Source organism: Callithrix jacchus, chromosome 3 (genome assembly GCF_049354715.1).
Source record: "Callithrix jacchus isolate 240 chromosome 3, calJac240_pri, whole genome shotgun sequence".
Classification (NCBI taxonomy): Eukaryota; Metazoa; Chordata; class Mammalia; order Primates; family Cebidae; genus Callithrix; species Callithrix jacchus.
Window position 1 is genome coordinate 42343569 of NC_133504.1, and position 12714 is coordinate 42356282.

Sequence of the window (12714 nt, forward strand, 5' to 3'; positions counted from 1 at the left end):
ATTGTGCATTCAATTTTAAATTTTTTACTCCAATGCTTATTATTGGTATTGGAATAAACATGTTAAGAGGGGCCTGGTCTGAGATGAAACGTCAGGGCAGAAGACAGTGAGGATCAAATTCCTTCTGACCTCTGAAGGAGGGCTCTCGATTCAGTTAGAAAAGCTAATGAATAAATGAATGGAGAGCCTTCAATCTGCTGTTCTTATTGTGTTTTCTTGGACCCTGGTTAGAATTGTTCTTAGTTCCCTTAGGTTTGGAATTACTTAATTAATTTTAGCTTTTATCTTTTTAATAGAATTTACTCTAAAATTTCTTTTTTAAATCATACACATTAAAAAAAGCTAGAAATACTTCTGGAAATAACATAAGGATGTGGTATCCATAAATATCCAGGTGGGTGTACATGTTAAGACATCTGAAACAATAGGTTGGGACCTTTCTTTGAAGAGCAAATATAACATGTATGAAGAGCATAAGTCTAAGTTGAGAGGTAAACTAAAAGTTGCAGGTGTAGCAGGTGAGAAAAAGGCAAAAGGAAAGGATGACAGCTAAGGAGGCTGTTGAAGCTGACTAGATGCAATTAATCTATACCCGGGTTGGTAGGGTTTCTTGGGCCCCTGTGAAAAATAATGACAACATCATAAAATATTGATTGACATTTCAAGCTGGATGATGCTTTGCTTGGAACATGAACTCATTGCAACCTGCCAGATTATACTTTAGACACCAGAAGATGATTTTTCCTCATTTGTTTGTTTTTTGCTTTCAAATTTCCAAAATCTAGTCATTTTAAAAGATTGTAAATCCATATGCCAGTTTAGAATACTTGATATAATTTATTTAATAGTGTTTTATAGCTGCCAGCATCATTTTCTTCCCAAATACACCTGCAGGCTTAACCTTTATTTTCAAATGAAAAATAGATGCCTTTTGGAAGTTTAGGTTTTCTGTGGGCCACTCACACATTTGATCTATCAGTAGGCACCACTTGGCATCCTGAGTGAATTGAGTGATTTATTTTTAGTATCATCATAAATTTTCATCACTCCAAACTGCTTTTAATATTTTCCTGTTCTTTTAAGAAAACACAAAAAATTAAAAGTTAAAACAAATAACTCCAATGTACTTTTATTTGTTTAACATTTCTTTGCTGGAAAGCCCACAGGCTCAGCTTTTGATTAACACTGCATTCTTCTATTAACAATAGTAAACTTGACACCTCAATTGTTTAAAATAATGTATAGCTTCAGCCCTTTGGTTGGTAAAATTTAAGAGTCAGTCATGAAATGTTCACTTAATTATAGGAAGAGGCACTCTGCGAATTTCTGGTAAGACACAAGCTGGCCCCACAGCAGTGTGACAAGAAAAGTTAACGTCCAAATGACTCCCAACTCTTTACTGTGAATGCCACCCCTGCTGACTACCTGCTCCCCTGTATTTCCAAGACAGATTAGAGAGAACATAACTGTTCTGAATCTCTTTAAAAGTTAAGGATAAACCACTTGGTTGCCCATGATGTTTAACTCCACTAAGCAATGTAAATGAATCCCCAAAAACCAGCTTTTATTTCTTCAGTTTCATTTCCAGTGCTTTGGTTGTCACAATAAGAATGAATCAGCAACCATAGTCCTTGATGTGGACTATTCACAACTTCATGCATTTCACTGAATTGCCAGGAGGGGAAAAATGGAAATTAAGAATGATATTGATACCCCGATTAAAAGTAAATACTCAGAACTTGAAAATGAAAGAAAATTAAAACATGATGACACAAGGGAGCACTCTCACTAGTAAAATGTATTTAATATGGTATAATATATAAATTAGATCTTGATGTTTTGGAGGAAAAACCCTTCTTCCAGCCCTTTGGCAGTTGATCTGGCGAATTCAGGCTCCACTCTGGGTAAGGCTGGGCGCATGTGTGTTAGAGTGGGAACCTCCTGACACCAGTTAGTGTAGCTAGGTGTGTCGGCCTCTGTGATGGCTCTACTGGGCATATGCTCTTTGATGACTTCCTCAAAGGGATACTGTTAAGATTCAACTAAGTTTTAAGAGGATACTAGTCATTGCTTTGGTTGTTATTTTTGTCTTCCTGTCCCAAATCCATGAATTTTATAAAGTTAGCTGGGTATAAATTCTCACCAGAGCAACCAGTTGTTACATAACAATTATATTACAACAATGAACTACTTACAGTTGTTAGAGGCCTATGGTATGTCTTATTTTGTCTTCAAACCAGATAAGAATGATGCTTTCCAAGGTGATGGATTTCTCCATAAACACAGTGTTATTCTCAGCTTTGGAATGTATGAATGTTCCCACATATGAATTCCTATGGTAATGAACGAGGGAAGCACGTGTTATCTGTCATTTCTATTTTGTTATTTAGGGACAGTCTCATATTTTGGTATAAATTCATTGTAATGAGGATTATCTAACTAGCCATATACAATAGCATGGAATTTAATCACTTTACTTATGACTCCAAGATAGCTCTGGAGGAGAAAGATAGAAGAAAGTCGTATTCTCAGAAGAAGGCACATACTTCACAAAGCAGTTTTTAATCATTGTGAATTCAGCCAAGTCCCACATCTGTTCCTCAGCCATATCTACACAAGACCTCATTTGATTAACTCACCAAGGAGTTCCTTTCCTCAGGAGTGGGAACTTATTCACCAATATGAAGGAGATTGATATATACACCACGACAGTTTTGTTATTTATTTGGTGAGCTGTGATTATTATGCGGATTACAGTAGTCAATATTGGAATGACCAGTTCTTTCTTTCTCGGCATAAAAGACACAAGAATCCAAGCTGTAATCAGAAAGTTGCTTGCTCAACAATTAGGAGGAGGATGTCATTCAAGTGTTGAGTGTCATCAGCCTACATTACTCGTTCCTCAGGCAGAATTTACACAGCTCTGCCGAGTTGGATTTTATGATGCCTTCATTGACTGTGTGGGCTTCCATTACTCACCAGTTTCCTTTTGATTTACGCATTCCTTGCTGGTGTCTTAACACCTCTGTCAAAACTTTGGCCCTGGAAGCCACTTACAATTTTTTATGGTGATTTTGCATAACTCTGTTCTGAACTGTCGTGCTTTGTTTATAAATGTAAAAGGGTTAATATTTGGGAACTATATTAATACTTTTTCTCTTGCCTATCTGTGGATAAGCTTCCACCTATTCTATAAAACACATCCATTTGCTGTGGATAGCATCAGGATTGTTATAGCAGGAGTACAAGAGAGGATATTCTCCCTTTGATAAACATAATACGGAGTGGGGCTCATAAAAATATTAGATCAAGCATCGACAAATCAACTAATTATGCGTGCATGTCAGCTCTACTGTTTAAAACTATAACTCTGCTTCATATATCTTTAACTCTTGAAGGACACTCATCAATATTCCCAAAGATACCCCGCATGGTTTTTCTCCTTCTCCAACAGACTTCCTATTAAATGTTGACCATATACTTGGTATGTTATACACTATATTCAATCTTAAGGGGCCTTGAACATCTATTCATTTAGTCTCTTACTAGGTGGCTTTGATGATTAAGTGAGCACTTTGTGATCTCTAAGGCATTTCACCATCATGACTACCAACAGTTCCAAGTCTAAGATATGAAGATGAAAGTGCAGCCAGACAGTGTGGATAGCAGAGCCAGAGGATGTTTGCTCCTAGTGGATATTCTCCAAATGTTTACTGATATCATTTTACCATTTAACCATTACTTCTAAGATAACAAAAGACATATACATGCGTGAAAGAAGAAAAAAACATAGGGTAAGAGGGAAGGGTGGAAGAGAAAGTTGTGCCAGGCACTGGAAATGTCATGCACACAGCTTGGGGCCTGAGAGGGTGTGGTGAGTTGTCCCTGTGACCAAGCGTCTCATCTGGAATAGCTGGAGAGCAGCGTGCACAGAGGCTCATGTGCTTTCCAGCCATAACTTGGAAGAGAGAGACATTGATGGCTTTTAAATGATCAAAATCAACCTTGACATGGTAGAAAGCTCACTTTGGAAGCTGTGTGGAGGGTAGCCTGGGGGAGAGAGACGAGTTAGCAGGATACTGTGGTGATCTGTGTGATAAAAACCGTGGCCTGAAGAAAGCCACAGCAGTGAGGGATGACAAAAGGGAATGTGCTTCTCAAGTGTTTCCAGGATAGCCTCAATGAGGTGGGGGTTATTTATATCTGAGGCTGCCAACCAGGATTACACATCGAGATCCCAAGGGAGCTTTAAAAAATTACTAATACACGGACATCTACCCCTTTCCCACAGCCAGTTAAATGGTAATCATTCGTTGAAGGTAGACCATGCATTGTTTATTTGTAGAAGCTCCCATGCTACTCCAATGTGCAGCCAAGGGTGAGGGTAGAGTGAGGGCTGAGAAGAAAATTTAAAGTAACATCAATATTTTATAGGAGTTGATGAAATAATGCATCTGAAAAGGAGATTGAGATGGAGGACTGGAGTGGTAGTGACAATTCTCCGGAGGATGGTGTTAGAGAAATAAGAAAGTGGCACATTTAAGAAAAAGGGAGCGGTCAGCCATGTTTAATATGGAGCAGGGGTTAGGTAAGAAAGAGACTGAAAAATGGAGCCTGTCCCCAAAGCAGAAGTAAATGAGGTCATGGAATGTCACCTGCTGGGAGTGGGGCTACAGCTCACTGAGTCCCTGGCTTGGTTGAGTTGGAAAGAGCATTACCTGAGATGGTCTGGGACTGCCATCTTGGTATCAGGAGTTGTGAACTTGGAAGAAAGGAAAGTATGTCTGAAATAACAAGTCCATGTGTTAAATATAGAGGATACAGCAATAAGGAAATGGCATTAAAAGCAAAATAAGGTGCTTGGAGAGTACAGAGAGGAAGTTCTGAGGAGTAAGTTTGCTCTGTTGAAGTTGTTCAGGATTTGACCCAAGAATAGATACCAGCAGCTCAGGCTTTCTAATGTGAATTCTGGAGTCAGCTGTGGCTTCTGATAGCAATTCTTCATAGCTAAACAGAAAACCTTATAGCTAAATGGAACAGCTTAGTAGGGAATTGGGATTCTTGGAATGAACTAATTCAATAGAGATTTCTTTTAAAAGCGAAGTGCAGAGTGAAAAAGTGAAATCAGTCCCTGAAATCAGACAAGGACATCAGTTTATTTTTCACAAGGTTTTCCTATGAAGGGAAAGAAAGGAACATGGCAATAGCTTAAAGAACCATGAGGAATCAGAGGTTTATTTTGTTCTGTTTCTGAAAGCGGGAGGATTTTGGGTATTTGTGATTTATGGCACTGGAGATTTTACAAGAAACTTTCATTTTTTTATTATAGGAAATTAATTTTTTTACATTTAAAAATTTTTAATTTTTAACTTCTACTGGTATGTAGTAGGCATATACATTTATATGGTAGATGAAATACTTTGATACAGGCATGTAATGTATAATAATCACATCAGGCTAAATGGAGTAACCATTTCCTCAAGCATGTATCCTTTCTTTCTGTTACAGACAATCCAGTTATACTCTTAGCTAGTTTTACATCTATGATAAATTATTGTTGACTTTAGGAACTCTGTTGTGCTATCAAATACTAGACCTTATTCATTCTCTCTAACTATATTTTTGTACCCATTAACCAGTCCCACTTCCCCTCTAACCTTTCACTACCCTTCCCAGCCTATGGTAATGATTCTTCTCTCTATTTCCATGAGTTCAATTATTGCAATTTTTAGCACCACAAATAAGTGAGAACATGTGAAGCTTTTCTCTCAGTGCCTGGCTTATATTCACTTAACATAATGACCTTCAGTTTTATCCATGTTGTTGCAAATGACTCAGTCTCATTTTTTTTTTTAAAGGCTGAATGGTACTGTATTGTATATATGTACCACATTTTCTTTATCTATTCACCTGTTAATGGGCACTTAGCTTGCTTCTCAATCTTGGCTATGGTGAACAATCCTGCAATAAGCATAGGAGTGCAGATATCTCTTCAATATACTGATTTTCTCTCTTTTGAGAATATATCTAACAGTGTGATTCCGTGATCACCTGATAACTCTATTTTTAGTTTTTTGAGGAACCTCCACACTGCTATTTATAGTGGTTGAGCTAATTTACATTCCTACCAACAGCGTACAAGGATTCCCATTTCTCAGCATCCTCACTGTCATTTTTTTCTCCTGTCTTTGGATATAAGCCATTTTAAATGAGGTGAGATGATATCTCACTGTAGTTTTTTTGATTTGCATTTCTCTGATAATCAGTGAGGTTGAGCACCTTTTTTAAAATTCCTTTTTGTCATTTGTATATCTTCTTTTGAGAGATTGTCTATATGGGTCTTTTGCCCATTTTTTAATCAGATTATTAGATCTTCTTCCAAAGAGTTATTTGAGCTTCATATACATTATGGTTATTAATCCCTTGTCAGAGAGAGAGTTTTCAAGTATTTTCTCCATTCCTATGGGGTTGTCTCTTCACTTTTCTGATTGTTTCCTTTGCTGTGTGAAAGTTTTTTAACTTGATATGATATCATTTCTCTATTTTTGCTTTGGTTGCCTATATTTCTGGAGTGTTACTCAATGAGTCTACTTCCACTCTTATTTTTTAGAGAGTTTCTTCAATGTTTTCTTTTAGTAGTTTCATAGTTTGAGGTCTTAGGTTTAAATCTTTAATTCATTTTTATTTAATTTTTGTATGTGGTGAGAGGTAGGGGTCTAGTTTTATTCTTTTGCACATGGATATCCAGTTTTTCCAGCATCATTTATTGAAGAGACTGTTCTTTTCCCAGTGTGTGTTCTTGCACCTTTGTGAAAAACGAGTTCACTATAGATGTCTGGATTTTTTTCTGGAGTCTCTATTCAGTTTTATTGATTTATGTGTTTGTTTTTATGCCAGAATGATGCTGTTTTGTTACTATAGCTCTGTAGTATAATTTGAAGCCAGGAAATGTGATTCCTTTAGTTTTGTTCTTTTTGCTCAGGATAGCTTTGACTAATATGGGTCTTTTATAATTTCATATAAATGTTAGATTTTTTTCCCCATTTCTGTGAAGAAAGTCGTTGGTATTTTGGTAGGGATTGCATTGAATCTGTAGGTTTTATGGTAGTATGGACATTTGAACAATATTGATTCTTCCAATCCACGAACATGAAATATATTTTCCTTTTTTGTGACTCCTCAATTTATTTTCATCAATGTTTTATAGTTTTCATTGCAGAAGTCTTTCACTTCTTTGGTTAATTCCTAGGTATTTTATTTTATTTGTAGCTGTTGTAAATGGGATTACTTCCTTGTTTCTTTTTCAGATTGTTTGCTGCTGACATGGCAATATGCTGATTTTGTATCCTGCAACTACTGAATATGCTTTTCAGTTTTAATAGTTTTTTGGAGGAGTCTTTAGGTTTTTCCAAATATAAGATTATATTATCTGCAAACAAGAATAATTTGACTTCTTCCTTTCAAATTTGGATGTCTTTTATTTTGTTCTTTTGTCTGGTTGCTCTATCTAGACTTCCAGTGCTGTTGAATAACAGTGGTGAAATGGGCATCCTTGTCATATTCAGATCTTAGAAGAAAGGCTTTTAGTTTTTCCCTCTTCAGTATGATAACTAGCCGTGAGCCTGCTGAGGTATGTTTCTTCTATAACCAGTTTGTTGAACGTGTTTATCATGAAGAGATGTTGAATTTTATTAAGTGATTTTTCAGCATGAATTGAAATAATAATACGGTCTTTTATTCGGTTGATATGATGTATCACATCGATTGGTTTATGTAAATTGAATCATTCTTGAATCTCTGGGATGAATCCCACTTGGTCATGATGAATGATCTTTTTAATGTGTTGTTGAACTGGTTTGCTGGTATTTTATTGAGGATTTTTGCATCAGTGTTCATCAGAGACAGGGCCTGTACTTTTCTTTTTTGATGTCTCTTTGTCTGGTTTTGGTATGAAGATAATAATGGCCTTGTAGAATGAGTTTGGTAGTATTTCCTCTTGCTCTATTTTTTTGGAATAGTTTCAGTGGGATAGGTGTTAGTTCTTCTTCAAATGTTTGGTAAAATTCAGCAGTGAAGTCATCAGGTCCTGGGATTTTCTTTGCTGGCAGACTTTGTATTATAGTTTTAATCTCATGACATGTTATTGGGCTGTTCAGGCTTTGGACTTCTTCATAGTTCAGTATGTGTCTATAAATTTATCCATTTATCCTATGTTTTCCAACTTACTGGTGTATAAATGTTCGTAGGTGCCACTAATGTTCCTTTAAATTTCTGCAGGATCTGTTGGAATGCCTTCTTTTTTGCTTCTGATTTTATTTCTTTATGTCTTCTCTCTTTTTTTCTGCGTCTGGCTAAAGATTTGTTGTGTTTATCTTTTCAAAAAGCCAAATTTTGGTTCCCTTGATATTTTGTATTGCTTTCTTCATTTAAGTGTCATTTATTTCTGCTCTGATTTTGTTATTCCTTTTCTTCTCCCATTGGTTTGCTCTTGCTTTTTTAGTTCTTTCAGAGGCATTGTTAGATTGTTTATTTGACAGTTTTCGACTTTTTTGCTGTAGGCACTTATTGCTGTAAACTTTCCTCTTTGTACTGCTTTTGCTGTATCCCATAGGATTTGGTATTTTGTCTTTCAATTATCATTTGTTTCAAGAAATTTTAAAATTTCCTTTTAAATTTTTCCATTAAATCACTCATCATTCGGAGCATATTTTAAATTTTTCATGTGTTTATTTAATTTTCAAAATACTTTTTGTTATTGATTGCTAGTTTTATTCCTTTGCAGTCAGAGAAGATATTTGATCTAATTTTAATTCTTGTCAATATTTTGTGAAGACTTGTTTTGAGGCCTAACATATGGTCTGTCCTTTAAGAATGGTCCATGTGCTGAGGAGAAGAATGTGTATTCTGCAGCCATTGGATGAAATGTTCTATAAACATCTATTGGGTCCATTTGGTCTATGGTGCATAGTAAGTCTGATGTTTGTGGATTGTCTGGATTATCTATCCAATGCGGAAAGTGGAGTGTTGAAGTCTTCAGTTATTATTGTATTGGGGTCTATCTCTCTCTTTAGGTCTAATAATATTTTCTTTATATATCTGGGTTCTCCAGTGTTGGGTGCATATATATTTACAAACATTATATCCTCTCGCTGAATTGATTTCTTTAACATTGTATAATGACCTTCTTTGTCCATATTTATGGTTTTTGTGTCAAAATTACTGTATGTGATGTAAATATAGCTACTTTTCCTCTTTTTTGGTTTCCATTTGCATGGAATATCTTTTTTTCCAGCTCTTTATTTTCAATCTGTCTCTTCATAGGTAAAGAGTGTTTCTAGTATGCAAAAGATCATCAAGTCTTCTTATATCCATTCCACCATGCTATGTCTTTTGTTTGGGGAGTTTAGTCTGCTTACATTCAATGTTATTATGGATAAGTAAGGATTTTCTCCTGCCATTTTGTTGTTTTCTGATTGTTTTAGGGTCTTTTCTTTCTTTTTTCTTATCTTCCTGACTTCCTTTTAGTGAAGGTGGTTTTCTCTGGTTGTATATTTTAATTTCTTGCTTTTTTGTGTATTCATTGTATATTTTTTGATTTGAGGATATCATGAGGCTTGCAAGTAATATCTCATAGCCTATTATTTTAAACTGATGATAACTTGGCACTGGTTGCATAAACAAACAATCAACCAAACAAAGAGCAAATTAATAAAGACTAAACTTTAGGCAGGGTGCTGTGGCTCACACCTGTAATCCCAGGACTTCAGGAGACTGAGGCAGGTGGATCACTTGAGGCTAGCAATTCAAGACCAGTCAGGCCAAAATGAGGAAACCCTGTCTCTACTTTAAAAGATACGAAAATTGGCCAGGCATGGTGCACATACCTGTAATCTCAGCTACTCAGGAAGCAGAGGCACAAGAATCACTTGAATCCGGGAGGCGGAGTTTGCAGTGAGCTGAGATCACAACACTGCACTTCAATCTGGGTGACAGAGCAAGACTATCAAAAATTTAAAAAAGACTACACCGTTCCCTCACTTTCCAACTTTTTGTTGTTTCTATTTATATCTTATTGTACTGTTTTTTGACCATGTCCTGAAAAGTTGTTGTAGTTATTACTTTTGGTTGGTTCATTATTTTGTCTTTCTACTTAGGACAAGAATAGTTTACACACACAGTTACAGTTATAATAGTCTGTGGTTTTCTATGTACTATTACCAGTGAGTTTGTACCTTCGGATGATTTTTTCTTTCTCATTAATGGTCCCTTTTTTTCTGATTAAAAAACTCCATGTAGGATTTCCTGTAGGACAGGTCTGGTGTTGATGAAATCCCTCAGCTTTTGTTTGTCTGGGAAAGTTTTTATTTATTCTTCATATTTGAATGATATTTTCACTGAGTATAGTATTCTAGGACAAAAGTGTATTTCTTAAGAACTTTAAATATGTCATGCCATTCTTTCTTTTCCTGTAAGGCTTCCACTGAAAACTCTGCTTCCAGATGTATTGGAGCTCCATTGCCTGTTGTTTCCTTTCTTGTGCTGCTTTTAGGAGCCTCTCTTTATCCTTGATCTTTGGGAGTTTATTAAATATCATAAGGTAGTCTTCTTGGGGTTAAAACTGCTGGGTGTTCTATAATTTTCTTGTACTTATATTGGTATCTTTCTCTAGGTTTGGGGAGTTCTCTGTTATCATCCCCTTGAATAAACTTTCTACTCTTACCTCTTTCTCTACTTTCCCTTCAAGGCCAATAACTCTTAGAGTTGCGCTTTTGAGGCCATTTTCTAAATCTCGTAGATGTACTTTATTCTTTTTCATCCTTTTTTCTTCTGTCTCCTCTGTCGAATAGCCTGCTTTCAAGCTCACTAATTCTTTCTTTTGCTTGATCTGTTCTGTTGCTGAGACTGTAACGCATTCCTTCAATACGTTAATTGCATTTTTCAACTTCAGAATTTCTGCTTGATTTTTTTCAATTATTTCAATCTCTGTAAATTTATCTGATAGGATTCAGAACTCCCATTCTGTGTTATCTTGAAGTTCTTTGAGTTTTCTCAAAATAGCTATTTTGAATTCTCTGTCTGAAAGGTCACATATCTCAGTTTCTCCAGGATTAGTCCCTGGTGCCTTATTTTAGTTCATTTGGTGAGGTCATGTTTTCCTGGATGGTACTGATGCTTGTGGATGTTCATCAGTGTCTGGGCATTTATTGTAGTATTTACCATCTAGGTTGTTTGTACCTCTTCTTCTTGGGAAAGCTTTCCAGGTATTCAAAGTGACATTGGTGTTATGATCTAAGTTTTTGGTCACTGCAGTTATATCTGCATTAGGGGTTTCCTAATGGAGAGGCACCACCTTGGTGGTCCTGGATACAAGCCAGAAGAATATTCTCTTCCATGACTTCCTCCCAAACAAATTCTTTGCTCTAGGCTGAGCTGCCTGAAGCTGTGGAAGGCGTGATACAAGAACCTCTGTGACCACCACCGCTGGGACTGCTCTGGGTCAGACCTGAAGCCAGCACAGCACTGGGTCTCATCAAAAACCTGTAGTAACCACTGCCTTGCTACCACCGATGTTTGCTCAAGGCCATAGGGCCCTACAGTGGGTGCTGAAGCTGGCTAAGCTTGTGTCCTTTCCTTTAGGGCAGTGAGTTCCCCTCAAGCAGGTGTACAGAGATGTTGTCAGAAAATCAGGACTCCTGACAGCATCTACCTGGTGCTCTAGTCCACCCCAGCTGAGCTGGCACCCAAACCACAAGACAAAAATTCATCCTTTTCTTCCCTCCTCTTTGTATAAGCAGAAGAGTTACTCTCATCTGGCCACCACCAATCCAGGCCCATGATGAATACTGTTTGACTACTGCCAATGTTCATTCAAGGCCAAAGGAATGTTGAGTCCGCTTGCGGTGAATATTGCCAGGCCTGGGATTCTCCCTTCAGGGCAGTAGGCTTCTCTCTGTCTTGGAGCAGTTCAAGAAAATGCTGTCCAAGAACCAAGGCCTGGAATCAGTGATTCCAAGAACCTACTTGGTGCTCAGTCCCACTGTGGCTGAGCTGGTACTAAACTGCAAGCCAAAGTCCATTTTCCTCTTCTCTCTCTTTTTCTCTAGCAGAAGGGGTCTCTCCTCATAGCCACTACATCTGGGAATATGTCACACCACACATGTGACCCATGTGCTGGGTCTCACATGAAGCCAACACATCTCTGAGTCTCACACAAGGCTCATGATGAGTATTCCTGGCTACGAAGGAAGTCAGGGCCCAAGGGCTCTTTCATTAGCAGATGGTGAATCCTGTCAGGGCTAGGTCTTTCCCTTCAGGAAGGCAGGTTTCTTTCTGGCCCAGGGTGTGTCTAGAAATGTTGTCTGGGAGCTAGGGCTTGGAATCAGGGCCTCAGCACTCTGCCTAATGTCCCATCATACTGTGGCTGAGCTGGCGTCCAAGTTGCAAGAAAAAGTTTTCTTTATCCTTCCCTCTCCTCTGCTCAAGTGAAAGGAAAGAGTCTGTCCTGGAGCTATAAGCTGCACAGCCTGGGACTGGGGACAGGTGGTGAAAGTACTCCCTTGGCCACCCTAGTTGGTGTCTCAGTAGGTCATGTGCTCCCCCAAGTCCACTGACTTCAAGCCCAGCACAATTCCTTATCCAGAAATTATAGTCCTTGTGGCCTAGACAACCTTTCAAGTTTATTTAGGACCCCAGAACTCTTTAGCCTGCAGTGGC

At 37.5% G+C, this 12714-nt stretch overlaps 1 protein-coding gene across 1 annotated transcript in view; it reads left to right on the plus strand.

The window, feature by feature from the left end:
• Positions 1-12714, plus strand: part of DCHS2 (dachsous cadherin-related 2) — a 289412-nt gene that overhangs the window by 215514 nt on the left and 61184 nt on the right. The gene's annotated exons all lie outside the window — the stretch shown is intronic.